The 13,223-nt window shown below is 41.0% G+C and overlaps 1 long non-coding RNA gene across 1 annotated transcript in view; it reads right to left on the bottom strand.

Moving 5' to 3' along the window:
- LOC135300475 (uncharacterized) overlaps positions 1–12,197 on the bottom strand; it is a 120,114-nt gene extending 107,917 nt beyond the window's left edge. The window contains exons 1-5 of the long non-coding RNA XR_010362328.1: positions 10,701–12,197; positions 5,564–5,636; positions 3,331–3,412; positions 2,630–2,754; positions 1,213–1,301 (exon numbers count right to left, since the gene is read on the bottom strand). This is a non-coding gene — a long non-coding RNA (uncharacterized LOC135300475). The remainder of the gene's footprint in view (positions 1–1,212; positions 1,302–2,629; positions 2,755–3,330; positions 3,413–5,563; positions 5,637–10,700) is intronic.
- Between the last annotated feature and the right edge of the window lie 1,026 nt (positions 12,198–13,223).

Here is a 13,223-nt window from a genome sequence, read left to right as displayed (position 1 = left end):
GAAGGCAATAGTTTATCTAGAATATACAGTAAGCTAGGCAAACTCCTAATTTCCCTTTGCAAGACAGAATATTGCTCAATTAGCAGTTTGCTACTTAAAGTCTTCTTCTACACCCATTTTGTAGGCAAACAGCTTTAATCTCTTTCTTGTACTGAGTGAAGCTTCTCACAACTTGCCTGAAGTTCAAAAAGTTATCCCATTTTTGCCCAGACAGCACAGCATTGACTTGGATCATTTTCTTCTGTCCAGCTGCAGCCAAAGAACCCACGGCTTCCATTTGTTTCATCCCTGCTGCATCTCAAATAGCTGCAGCCCAGCAAAACCTACTGCACTCAGTGCAGAGCTTTTCCTGAATTTCCTCAGTTAATGTCAAAGCATAGGACACACCTCACACACATCTACTGCAGCAGCCCTGAGAAAGCAGCTCAAACATGCAGCCCACTGTAATTCTTCCGAACACCACCCTGCACAACACATCTCAAGTGCCCACATTTCCATATTGATCCTCCCCAACCTGCGGCAATCGTGTTCTCAAACCCATTCCACATCACCACGAATGGAGGAACAAACCATGGATATGAAAGAAGACATAGAAAGGCAATTTAAAGATAAATTCCTCCAAAATACCATGGAAATATACATGAGAGTAATAAAAGGTCAAAAAACAGGTAAGGGCCAAATTATTTAAAAAGAAGCATTTTTACATCATGCCCACAAAAAGACACTCAAATTGCATTTTCTTTTGTGTTTCTTTTCTTCTGCACAGCTCAATGTGTTTGAAACAACCTAAAGAAATTAAATTGGGGGAGGAAAGATAATAAAAATTAATTTGTGACCTCAAATAAATTTATTTTATGCCTAGAATTTACCATTACATTCATCTAGTGTGAGTTCTGCACACAACACAGACCACCAGATTCCACAAAGTAGCTCCAGAATTCAGTCAATATCTTTAGGGCACTCTGTTGAAAAGTCTTTCAGCCTGGAAGGTCTAAGCAGTACATCAAACAAAGCCATTAGATTTCTCTGATTGCAATTACAACCAACACCAGAGAATTTTATCTGCAAACAGCCACTTTTAAACAAAAAAGAAATGCAAAGCTAGTGATCTGAATCCTGCTCACTGCCATATGACTTGCAGTTTCATTCAGAACTTAAAGACTGATAAACAGTCACAAGTTACAAATTTCAGATCTTTTGGTGAATGCGTACCTTTATTCTTTTTTCTTCTCCTCTTCTGCCTTTTCATGAATCCTTATTCAAAAGTGACACATTTGTTCAGTTCAGGGAGATTCTTCTCTCTGGAGGGGAAATAATTTTTATCAGTAAGACTCCCTGGTGATCAGGTAGACTTGGAACTGCTGTTAATCAGCCTTTTTGACATGGTACCTTGAATAGTGCTTCCCATGATGCTTTGTGTGCCTACCTTAATTCTTTCCTTTTGAACTCACCATGACTTATAGGTGTCTTTTTTTCCTTTTGTGTGTCTGAAGTTATCCCTCTATTAACTTTAATTGGAAAGGTACCTTTTGTTCCCCTAGAGTAGTCATATACTAACCACTGAACTCCCTAGGCTCAAATTTCAGGGGTAGCAAGAGTTCAGTTTTCTGACAACTTGTAAAAAAAAAATCCAGAGTAAAAAATTTGATGTCTTTATTTTTGCTAATAACATAAATTATATTTACACTAAAGAGGAACTGTTGCATCAATTTATACCACCAAATACAGAGGATTGTGCTGAAAGTCACAGTGATTTCAAAAGAAAGAAATTAAGGGCAGACACACAGAACATCACAGAACCCTGACCCCTTCCATCTGCAAACCCTACTGAAAGGCATGCTGCTAAAAATAAATAAATAAATAGCTTTTTTCTAAGGCACTGGGAGAAATGTAAGTTCTTTCATAAAGGCAGAGGCAACAAAGCTTTGTTTCCTGTAGACTTGTGCCTCTCCCTCACAATACCACTGGTGGCAAGGGAGAGGGGACACATCCAGGCCAGCCTGCACCTGGCTGTGCTCCAATTAGCTCCACAGCACGGGATGGCCAGGCCATTACCAAGCACAAAATGTTACAGCTGAGTTCCCATCTTTCCCTCAGTGTTTCCTCTCATTTGGGGCCTGTCCACCAACCAAGTTTTTTACAATCAATTTGTCAGACCCTCTGAGACCTGCTGCTCTTCTTGGTCTAGACGAAGCTGTACAGAAGCCCTAAAAGTTTCTGTGAAGTGACAGGCATATACTTTGGATATAATACATTTATCTAAGAAAGTAAAATATCCTCTTGCACTTTATTGCCCCTTCAAGAGATTTGTTCTCACCGACTTCATAGCCTGGTCACGGTCACATAAAATACTAAAGAAAAAAGATATTCCACATTGTGCTCTGAATCAGAAGCTATGTTTGAACCTTTCCAGAAAGCTAAGTTTCATCACCTTTGTGCTGTTCTGCTGTTTGTATCCACAGAATGTGACCCAGTCCTCTTGATTTTCTTTGTTCCAGAAGAAGAATTTGGGCTAAGGACAGCCAGGGCAGCAATACATCAAATTCTGTTGTCCCACAGCTTCAGAAGACCCTGAGTTAAAACAGCAACTACCACCCTCTCTGTACTGGCAGAAGAAAAAAAAACTCACCAGTTGTATGTCAAGGTTTAGCACCTCAACCCTGACATGAAAGTGATGCCCTAGGAGGAAAGACTGCTGCAGTATCCCCTTCCTGAAGACCTGGATAGCCCATGCAGCAGCTACAGCGATGCATTCTGAAAGGGGAAAAAATGAGATGGAAAAGTTTGTAGGTCAAGGACATCACTAAAGGCCAAAAAGAGACTCAACCTGGGGAAAATTAATGTAATTTCTTGCCAATTAAAGTAGAGGAGTGCTGAGACAAAAATAAGTGACCACTTTGCTACCATCCACTCCTTTTCCCAGGCTTGTCTTCTCTCCTGACCCCTCTACTCCCCTACCCCCTGAGGGGTCCTGCAGTCAGCCCAGGGCAGCCCAGCCTCACCCCACTGACAGCCCTGTGGCCACCACCAGAATCTGCCACCAGCCCAGGGCCACTCTGAAGAGCAACGTGACAGCCAGCACCTTTTTAGGGCCAGTGGCATCATCGGGCCACCAGCCGCTGACTCTGGGGAGCTGCGGAGTGACCAGCAGCCCCCAGCCAAGGCTGCTCCCAGCCCACCTCAGCTTGCCAGCACCCAGTCTGCTCATGGCACACGTGGTTTGTCTGCTGACAGAATGCATCACAGGGACAGAAATTGCAGCTCTTAGAACCAGTGGGGAAATTTCTCTTTTCCTACACAAAAAGGCAGTACAAATAGAGCTTTCCTTACCATATAAACAAATTATTTTTTGGAGAAGAAAAATCCCAGGCAGCAGCTTTTCCCAGTGTGATTCAGCTTGTTGGGGAAATTTCTGGGAAAGCAGAATTTTGCAAGAATTTTGGCTTTTAGGTCTGAAGTAACAGGCAGTAATAAAAAGTGAATTAAAATGACCATTGAGCTAAAAGAAGATGCTCGCAGCCACAGCACCAGCGGTGCTGGGACTGCAAGGCTGCCTGGTACCGGCTCCAACATTAGTTCATCTCCATCTGTCTGACTTCCAAATCTCCTCCCTTCCCAGCTGAGGCAGCACACCAAGGAAATGTGCACGGGGACTGCTTAAAAGCAAAGCCAGCCCTGGAAGTCTTCCCTCCAGCCCCAAGAGCAGCCACTCAAGCACAAGCAAGGCCATGCACAGGGTGGGAATAGTCTTTCCTACATTCTCTTTGGGCTGAAGGGGAAATGAAGCTCTGCCATTATGGGAGAAAGGGAAGCAAGCCCCTAGCAGAGGTCATTGACAGGAACTGTGCTGTCATGCCCTGGTGGCAGGGGTGTCATACACAGCTCTGATCTGCAGCAGCCAGATCCAGGTGCCAGTGGTGAGCAGCCCAGTACCCAAGTGCTAACTGCTGCATCTGCTGGAATCGTTCAACAAATGTGTGGATGTGGCATTTGGGGAAGGGTTGGTGGCTTGGTGATGCACACAGTGGTACTGGGCTAATGGTTGGACTCCATGACCTTAGAGGTCTTTTCCAAACTTAACAAGCCTGTGATTCTCCCTCCCTTCTCATCCCACCTTCATTACCAACTTGCAAGCCAGGTGAAGAAAAGACAACTAGCTCCCCTCGGGTGATCCTCTAAAGAAGGCACAGAATGTCTCACAGGTACAAAAATCCTTGCAGGCTGCTCTGCAGCACTGGCAGCCCCCACCCCCCTCCAGCTCCACAACTTGTCTTTGAAACAGCCTGATGACTGATTATGGGAATCTTCCCCATGCGGTACCCCCACACCATGACATCTCAATCATACTTCCATTTCTTTTTTAAAGTAAAAAATGGTTTTTCTGGCCCGCTGTGTTTATCAGTTAGTTTGAGCCAGTTATCTGCTCAGGTTTACGGTATGCAGCCTAGAACCATTAGATTTTTATCACATCTTATGAAAATCATACACAGCTTACTCTTGTAGCTGTATATTACAAGGGAATCATGCACAGAGAGACTGGTTCTCCTTAGATTACTATCTCTGAATTGATGCTGTATGAGGCATCACTGCTTAAAAGGTTAAAACTGATGTAATTTTTGCTATTACAGGTAATTTATGGCTCCTGTGTGTCTGACTTGTCAAATCTTCTTACAGAGATCAAACAGGATCTGTTTGTCGTATGCATTTATCTAACACTTGTTCCTCTGCAAGCTTCAAAACGTAGTAGTTATTCTTTTCTTGGGTGTCAATTTTCTCCTATACATCTTGCCTCTTAGTCCTTGTAAATGTCCCCCTAATGCAAAATGCAGGGATGCTTCAGCAGCAAATATGAGCAATGAGCTTCTTCTCTAGAGGAATTTTTAAAAGATAATTTTTTTTCCTAAGCAGGGCTCCAGTCCTTCAGAGAGGTCTGAAGTCATGCACACAGATGTTTTGAAGCTCCAGCTGTGCTTCAAACCTTGCTGCATTATTTTACCCTCAACTTTACATAACTCTGAGCTGATCTCTGCTGTTGTGAAAGAAATCCTTCAGGAAAACTCCTGGAGAACAAAATACCCTTTCATTGAATAAGGCAGGGGGCTACACACATCAGGTGTACATCCTCAGCCCCTACCTCTACATCTGCATCCACTTCACCTCAGGGCCAAACCCTCATATCCTGCTGTGTCTCCATTCTGTTTCCTGGTCTCACATCGCTGGAAGTCTTGCTCTGCCTTGCACACTCGAGGCTATACCCAAATCACTCGGAGGATGACAAAAGCTGTGACAGTTTCTTGTTTACTCTGCACAGATTTCACAGCAAACTGAGCAGGTGTAAAGGCAGGCAGAGAAGAACAGGAGGGCTCAGTGACAGCACCCCCAGGGCTGCACAGGGGAACACAGGGCAACACAAGGGAACCCTGCTTTCTGCTGTGCAGACCCCTTGGGGTTACTACAGCTCCAAGGGCATGCACTGCAGAGGCAAAAGGCTTGCCAGATAACAGGGAAGAGGGACACTTTTCATGAGGTCTGGGGATTTTGAGGAGTGTCAGTCTTTACGAACCTCTCCAGTACATCCAAGATGGGAAAGGCTGTTGAAAGGACTCACTTCATCCTGTTTGCTCAGCAAGGAACACCTGGAGATGAGAGGATATGCTTCTGATTCAGGCACAGGACTCTCGAGGAGAGGGCACCGGACGGTTCAGCTATAATGTTATTCAATGCCACATGTCCCCACCGGCCAGGAGCACACTGAGAAAGGAGCCCCAGAGGGGCTGAGCCAGAGAAGGGTCCCTCCCGACTCCTGCTTTGCCCGCAGCACCACAGAGGTGCCCTGGAGCTGCCGCCCCACGCAGCGGGGCCCCGCATCCCTGTGCGCAAAGGTAAGGAGCCCGCAGCACTCAGACACGCTGGAGTTTCACATTTAGCGACCTTTGCCCCGTTCTGCTGTCAGAAGGGCTGCATTTCTCAATGGCTATGAGGTGTGAAGTGTCTGGAAACACAGCGCGCTGGCTGTGGAGGAAAGAACTTTACAGAGGAGCTTTGCCAGCTTAACTCTACATTTGCTTTTTTCCTTCCAGTCAGGTATGAAATGGCAAGACGTGGTTAAAGAGGCAGTATGATAGGAATTCTAGAGAGAAATAACATAAATAAATAACTTTAAATAGTAAACAAATCGATATAATTTATTTATTCAATAATACTTAATAAATTATTGTGTAAATAATAATAATAAATGGAATTAGAACAACTACACTTTGCTAAAGGTGAAGTTCTTTGGGTAAATTGACTGAAATTGGTATCTTCACTGACACGCCATTTTTGACAGGGTTTACAGCACAGAAGATTTGTGCTGCAAATGGGAAATAGTCTGAAAATGCACAAACAATTCTTCAAACATATATACAGAACAGGATTTCAGAACAGGATATTTGTGCGAATGCACACAAAGTCTAGAGTTCTTAAGATATAAGGATTTGGCCCAATAATACAATTTGTGTTTGAGAAATGTCAGTCTTTGATTCAGAAACATTTAACGCTTTGCAAAAACTGTTCCTAATATCAGGGACGACTTTGGTCTTGCTAATTGCTTGACATGGTTTTAATGTCAGGTAGAATTAAAGACTGGCAATTAAATAGCAATAAACTGTGAATTGCTGATGCAATATGCTGATGTTATATATGAATTACATGTATGACTACAGAAGCTGCAGAACCACATTAGTTGCAAAACACCACTAACAACCTCATAATAATGATATAACTAGCATCCTGCTGGAAATACTGCCCAGTTCTGTGGACATTTTGCATCCACATTTTGAATCTTTCTAGATTGTTTGAAAAGAATTCCAGTGTATTTATTAAAAAAATCATTAAAATCCTAATAAGTGCAATAATAAATAATTTGCTTCTTCACAGATTAATTTCAACACTGACTTATTTTACCACGCTGATAAAATCAATCCCAATCTCAAATACTATTCAAACTGCCTCAGGATCTGCCATCTCTTTTTTTCCCTAAGTTTGTTTTCAGCCTCTTTTTTTTCCTTCCAGTGTCTTAGATGAGGATCTCTCTTTATCTCTGCCCCAAGCTTTATGCTATAACAGTCTTGAATGGCATATCAGAGTCTATTTCTGAGTACTGGAACAATGTCTCTGACAATATGTATTAGTGTTCTGGCATTTTCCTCTAGAAGAAATTTTTATTTGCCTCAGACAATAGACAATGTCAGGAGATTTGGACAGACACTAAAGAAGAAAAGTGCACAGAAGAAAAAAACATTTAGTCACTCTTCTCTGAAACCACTCCAGTGCTGGAAGCAGGAGTTGACAGAAGGCAGAAATACCAAGAGTCAACTACAAACTAGAAAGGAGCTCCAAGGCTGAGGATTTTTCAAAAGAGAGAGAATACTCTACTTCCTTTGGATGAACTGACCCCTTCAACTAAACAAATGCTAATTTGTTTAGAATCACAGGCCCAAAAAATCATGGGTTTGAGCTTTTATAGTTAAGATATCATGACCTGAAAAGAGTATGAAATTATTTCACTGACTATACCTGCATGATGCCTGTCTTTACAGTAAAACACGAAAAAAGAAGAAACAAAAAAGACAGATAAGAAAGTATTTTTCATTTACGAGTATAACTACATAATTACTAACACTGTCAACATGTGCTGGAAACACCTTCCTGAAAGGAAAATATGTGGTTTATAAAAACACACCAAAGAAGGAGCTAGTGCTCTCATTCAGACAGGACTGATTAAAGGAAATCCATGTGTTATGCCAGACAGACATATGCCTGTTCTGCGACAGTTAAGAACAACAGTGCTGGAAAATGGGCTTCATGTGTATGGTAGAAATACTGACTTGAAATGATACAGTTGAAAACACTGACTTACATTGGCAGCAATAATTTCAGAAAAATTTTACTGCCCAGTTTTCACTTCAGAAAACTAATTGTAGGCTGTATGCAATCTTATGGCCAGGTGCTATGCTGTTTTCTGTTCAGGATATGATAGATATTTTACAGACATCAACCATACAAGATATTGATAGAGAGCCTTGGTAGCATTTGCCATCCATAATGTGTTTTTTTGATAGCAACAACTTCAAAAGCAGAAAACAGAGTGCCTTATTACAAATAATTTTCTTTTGTTCACCAGTGATACATTTACAACATCTCCAGTCTGGCAGGCCCAAATAATTTATTCTCTAAGCTTCCTACAATTTAGAGAAATGCTTTGCACACTATTACTGACACAATCCTTTGAGAAGATGTACTTGAATTTAGGTTATGAATTGGAGGAATTTCAGCTGCCTTATTCACTCGTAATGGTGAAGTGTCATTTTCTCAAAATCATCTTCACAATTAAATCTACTGGAAAAACACACATAACCTTTCTATGAAATAGTACCTTTTTGTAAATAAAAACTCAACAAACATTTCCATTAATTAATCCCATCTGTGAAGGTTAGATACCTTACTCTGAAGGCAGTTTTGTTTTAAATCAAGGTTTCTGCTCAATGGACTCATGCCCTATGAGGCCAAGAGAGCTGGCTAAAATAAGTTATTTCATATGTGCTTTGCAGAAATCTATGTATGCAAAAGTTTATAACAGGAAATGTGTGAATCTGATAACCAAAGAGTAAAACCCACTGATTCATGCCATCAACTGAAAGTGTTAGTACATACCACAAATCAATGCCTCCACATTAGTGACTAACATTTCAGCAAAAATTTACCAGTAAAATCGACAGTGAAACCTCTGCCAACTCATTCCAGAATCATCATCTTGTGCATTAATACTACATGAGAACAGGATAACAGGAAATAAGGAGTAAGAAAAAATGGCAATGAAAGGCAGTGTCCCACAAAGGATGTTCTCTCTGACCAAATCTCAGAACTGGGAAGGAAGGTAAGGAGAATAAAAAGCAGTAAGAGCCACAGCACTTGTGTTTCAAGGCAGAAACATACTGATATCATGCATTAGGTGAATTGTGATCCGTAAAGAGTAGCAATAAATATAATCTTCCTTGCAACAAAGACTTTTTTCCCAAATATAAACAAGTAACTGTCTGAAGTATTGGCACAACCTTGGAGGTTTCTAGTAAGGGGACGAGAAAGAACACCTCTCTTTAGCAGTCCTGTTACTCCTAGAGTCACGTGGAAGGGACACAGTGTAATCCCTCACACAGGCTTTGCTCTCAGAAGTGCATGACCACCTTATCCCAAGATCCAACACAGTCTATTAAACTCATCTGAACTGAGTAATTACAGCAGGTCTTCCTGCAGCCTCCTGGAGCTGCACTGTGCTCATTATACAATGCAAGCACACCCAGGATATGCCACAGGGCAAATTTTGCTCCTGGACCTGTACTGGCAGATCCCAAAATCTTTCCACCAAGTGCCATCGATCTGAATGTCATTTTACAGAGAAAAAGCAACAAGAAGCACTTTCAAAGCCCTCTCCCACAGGAGAACTGTGCAAATGAGGAATTTAAACTTTTTCATACGACTTTCTCCAAATCTATCTTGCAAAAAATACCCTGTTTTCACTTGGGAGTGGTACATTTTCCACACAAAACCTGTTGTCTCCTTGCATCTATGAAAGCTGTAAGAGGCATTATTTACACCAAGCACACAAACCTTGGATATTTTAAATCCCCCCCCCATTGTTTGTGAAGCTCCTGTTAAATGGTGCGGTTCCCATTAGGGGCTGGACAAGTTTTTCCCTGCAATTAGCTGTAATGACACTTCTCCCATTTCAACTCAAAAAACAAAGCCAGTGTAGGGATCATGCAGAAACACCCTTGAAATTGAGAAAGTCCTTTCCTGACATGAGAGATAGAGGACCCAGAGGCTCACATGAAATATCAACTACTCAGTACCAAATTTTTATACAAGTTTTTGCATTTCATATTAACAACAATAAAAGAAAATCTCAATCATTCTGAGGGCTGTATTACTTAAATAAAATTAAAAAAAAAAAAAAAAGATAAAAAGAAAGGGAATATAAAAGGTGAATCAGCTGTTAGCCTCCAGGTAAATACCCTGAGGATAGCTGTTTCCCCGCAAAAGAATTTCAGATTGTTTCTATGCATTTGTTGTTTTGATGCTTGGTGTGGAAAGATTAATAGAAAACTGAGTGAAGTTTGCCCCTTTTGCCTCACAGTGAACAAAAAATATCACTGCCTGTAATCTTCTGTGTCTCACTAGTCACAGGCATGTAGGCATCAGGCAATCAACTGCAATAATCATTAAATTAGCCTAAAATCTATTTCCTAAATTCCAAGTGCAATAAAGGTATGGTGGGCTGTCTGGATTCTATTTTCAATTCTTAGTCTTTTGACCTCTATAGTTCTTCACTCTTCAAGCTGCTCTCTGCAAGGCTGAAGACTAATCATTGCTTTAATAGATCTGGATATCTGAAAGCCTGGCTTCCAGCAAGAGCTGCTTACCACTCATTTAAGCTGCATACAACTATCTCTATTTCCTGGGCTGCACATTTTTGCATCACACAGATTTGTGATCCTGCAAAGATTTATTTTCTTCTTGTATTTGCAGAGTTCTCAGATGAAGGAAGGAATGGTGAATCTGACTCCATGTTCTTAGAAGGCTAATTTATTATTTTATTATACTATATTATATTAAAGAATGCTATACTAAACTATACTAAAAAATACAGAAAGGATACTTACAGAAGGCTAAAAGATACTAAGGAAAAACTCCTGACTCCTTCCAGAGTCCTGACACAGCTTGACCCTGATTGGTCATTAAGTCAAAAAAATTCACATGAAACCAATGAAACAATCACCTGTTGGATAAACAATCTCCAACCACATTCCAAAGCAGCAAAACACAGGAGAAGCAAACAAGATAATATTGTTTTCCTTTTTCTCTGAGGCTTCTCAGCTTCCTGGGAAAAGAATCCTGGGCAAAGGGATTTTTCTAGCAAATACGACCACCACAACCTCTGTTCATTTCAAGTGCTCTAAATGCTTTCACTGAATTTCTCATTGGGGATTTCTCACAGGGCATAAACTGAGTCTCTGCACGAGCAGTGGGAGCAGGGCTGTGCCATGAGTAGATCAAACCAGGAAGCACAGGTGACCCAGCACAGGCCATGCCGTCACTGGCAGAGTGACAGTCCCACAGGATCTGAGGATGGGGCAGAGCCCAGAGGTCACAGCAGTGAATCTCAGCAGCAGCCTCTGAGCAGACAAAGTAACCAGGCACTTCCAAGGTCAGTCCAGCAGACACGGGCAAGAGGTAGGACTGGAGACAGGACTGGGGTCCATCCAGAAGGCAAGGTCAGAGAGAAATATGCCCACAGGCCAGGACTGGGTGCCAAGCCCTAAGCTGAAACTGGTCTCCTGGAGAGAGGAGAGGAGCTGATCAGTGTCAGTAAGGTTCAATAGTGCCCCAAGGACCCTGACCACCATAAGGTTGGAGGGGAAGCTCAGGCACAGTCCAGACCTCATTGAAAATGAACAAAAATGCTGCCATCAGTTTCCATGAGGTCAGGATCTACCTGATGTGCTTCTTTTCTAGCTCCTGTGACATGTACCTCAAATACCCTTGTGTCACATATCAAATAAATAGATAAAAGTTAAGTAAAGTCATGCAACACTCAAAGCACCTCTCAGTCACAGCTGTTAAGGATATTAGCACTGTATCAACCATCAACAAAATAAAAATTCCTATTGTGTTTCTGGCCAGCACTGGAAGGTTTTGAAGTTTTTTTTTCTAGGGCTAGCTGCCAACAGTGCCATGGGAGTGCTCACAGACTGCCATTTCATTTCAAGGCTAATATTGAAATACAGTAAAAATCTGCATTTAAACAGAGCTATAAAGGCCAAAGAAAGGATTCCTCGTGCTTTCAGCAAGTTTTGGATCAAGCAGCATACAAATAGTTTTCATGTGTGAGAGTGACGTTGCCCTCTGCTGGGTAACCCACAACCCAAGAAAGCTCAACTCTTCAGAGTCCCAGCAGAATCAAGCAGATGCAGCCTACATATTTTTGACCCTAGGATCTTTGCAAATAGCCGGTGATTTAGGTTTGTTGTAACCCAAAGAGGAGGTAGGAGTACACTGTTGGCCTCTTTTTATAAGTGCAGAGACAGAAGATACAGGAAGGATGCAGTTTCAGTCCATCTCTTTGTGGAATATGGCCCATTGATTTCCAGTGCAGAATTAGCCCCATGAATTTTTCCAAGGTCATTTGGAAAATCTGTAGGAAAGTCAAACAAAAAGAAAAAATGAAAATGAAATGTTCTATGTTTCATGACTCTCAAGTTTTAAACACACAATGGAAAGAAAAAACAATCTCTCAAATACATTCAGTCCTTAAAACCTCTAGACACCAATTATATACTGCAGTGTACGTCTACATTATTTCTCACCTATATTCTTTTTTTTCCCCCCTCCTTTCACAAAATCAGATTTAATTTTTCTTAAGTAACAGATAAATTACTAGTGTCTATATTATCAGCACTCTATTAAGAGCAGGAATCCAGCTCGATGCCACTAGGACGTTGTAACATTGCTATCTCATCAGTGATCAGACTAAGGTCTAGGGAGTGAAATTTATCAAATGCCATTGTACAGTGTATCTGGAAGGATGATAAACATGATTAAAATTCATTTCACCAACACAGTTGCTCATATGTATTTGATGTCCTTTTCCTTGGAATGGTTAGACAAATTGCACAGTTCCCTAAAATGAAATTCAGTCTTGGATTTTATACAATGTGCCCTGATAATACAAATCAATATTTTGACAAAACATATTTTTGCCTGAAGATGAAGTATAATGTGTAATAAAATACATTTAAGTACTTTATAATTTATCCTGAGAGCACAATGCATGTGACCAAATGTCATACATCATTCCATAGGTGGAATACATAATCTATACTCCTTTAAGAAGCAACTGCTCTGAAAGAGCACACAATTAACCAATTAATATTCAGAAAATATTTAAAATTAAGGATCAGTGTGAAACCTCTTGAAGGTATGCGTTGTTAAACACAATTTATCTGCAAAATCACCATTTTCTCTCAAATGCAGTATCATAATCTCCAATTACTTTCATTTTTAAGACAGAGTACATTATCTTCTGTGTGTCAACTTGCTTTTGCCATGGACCTCACAAAGCCTGTTTACACATGTAATATAAGGGGAGAAAAACAAACAAACAAACAAAAAAGTTTCTGTGGACC

This window comes from Passer domesticus, chromosome 1 (assembly GCF_036417665.1).
Source record: "Passer domesticus isolate bPasDom1 chromosome 1, bPasDom1.hap1, whole genome shotgun sequence".
Taxonomy (NCBI): domain Eukaryota; kingdom Metazoa; phylum Chordata; class Aves; order Passeriformes; family Passeridae; genus Passer; species Passer domesticus.
Note: the sequence above shows the minus strand (reverse complement) of the source record. Positions and strands in the feature narration are given on the sequence as shown.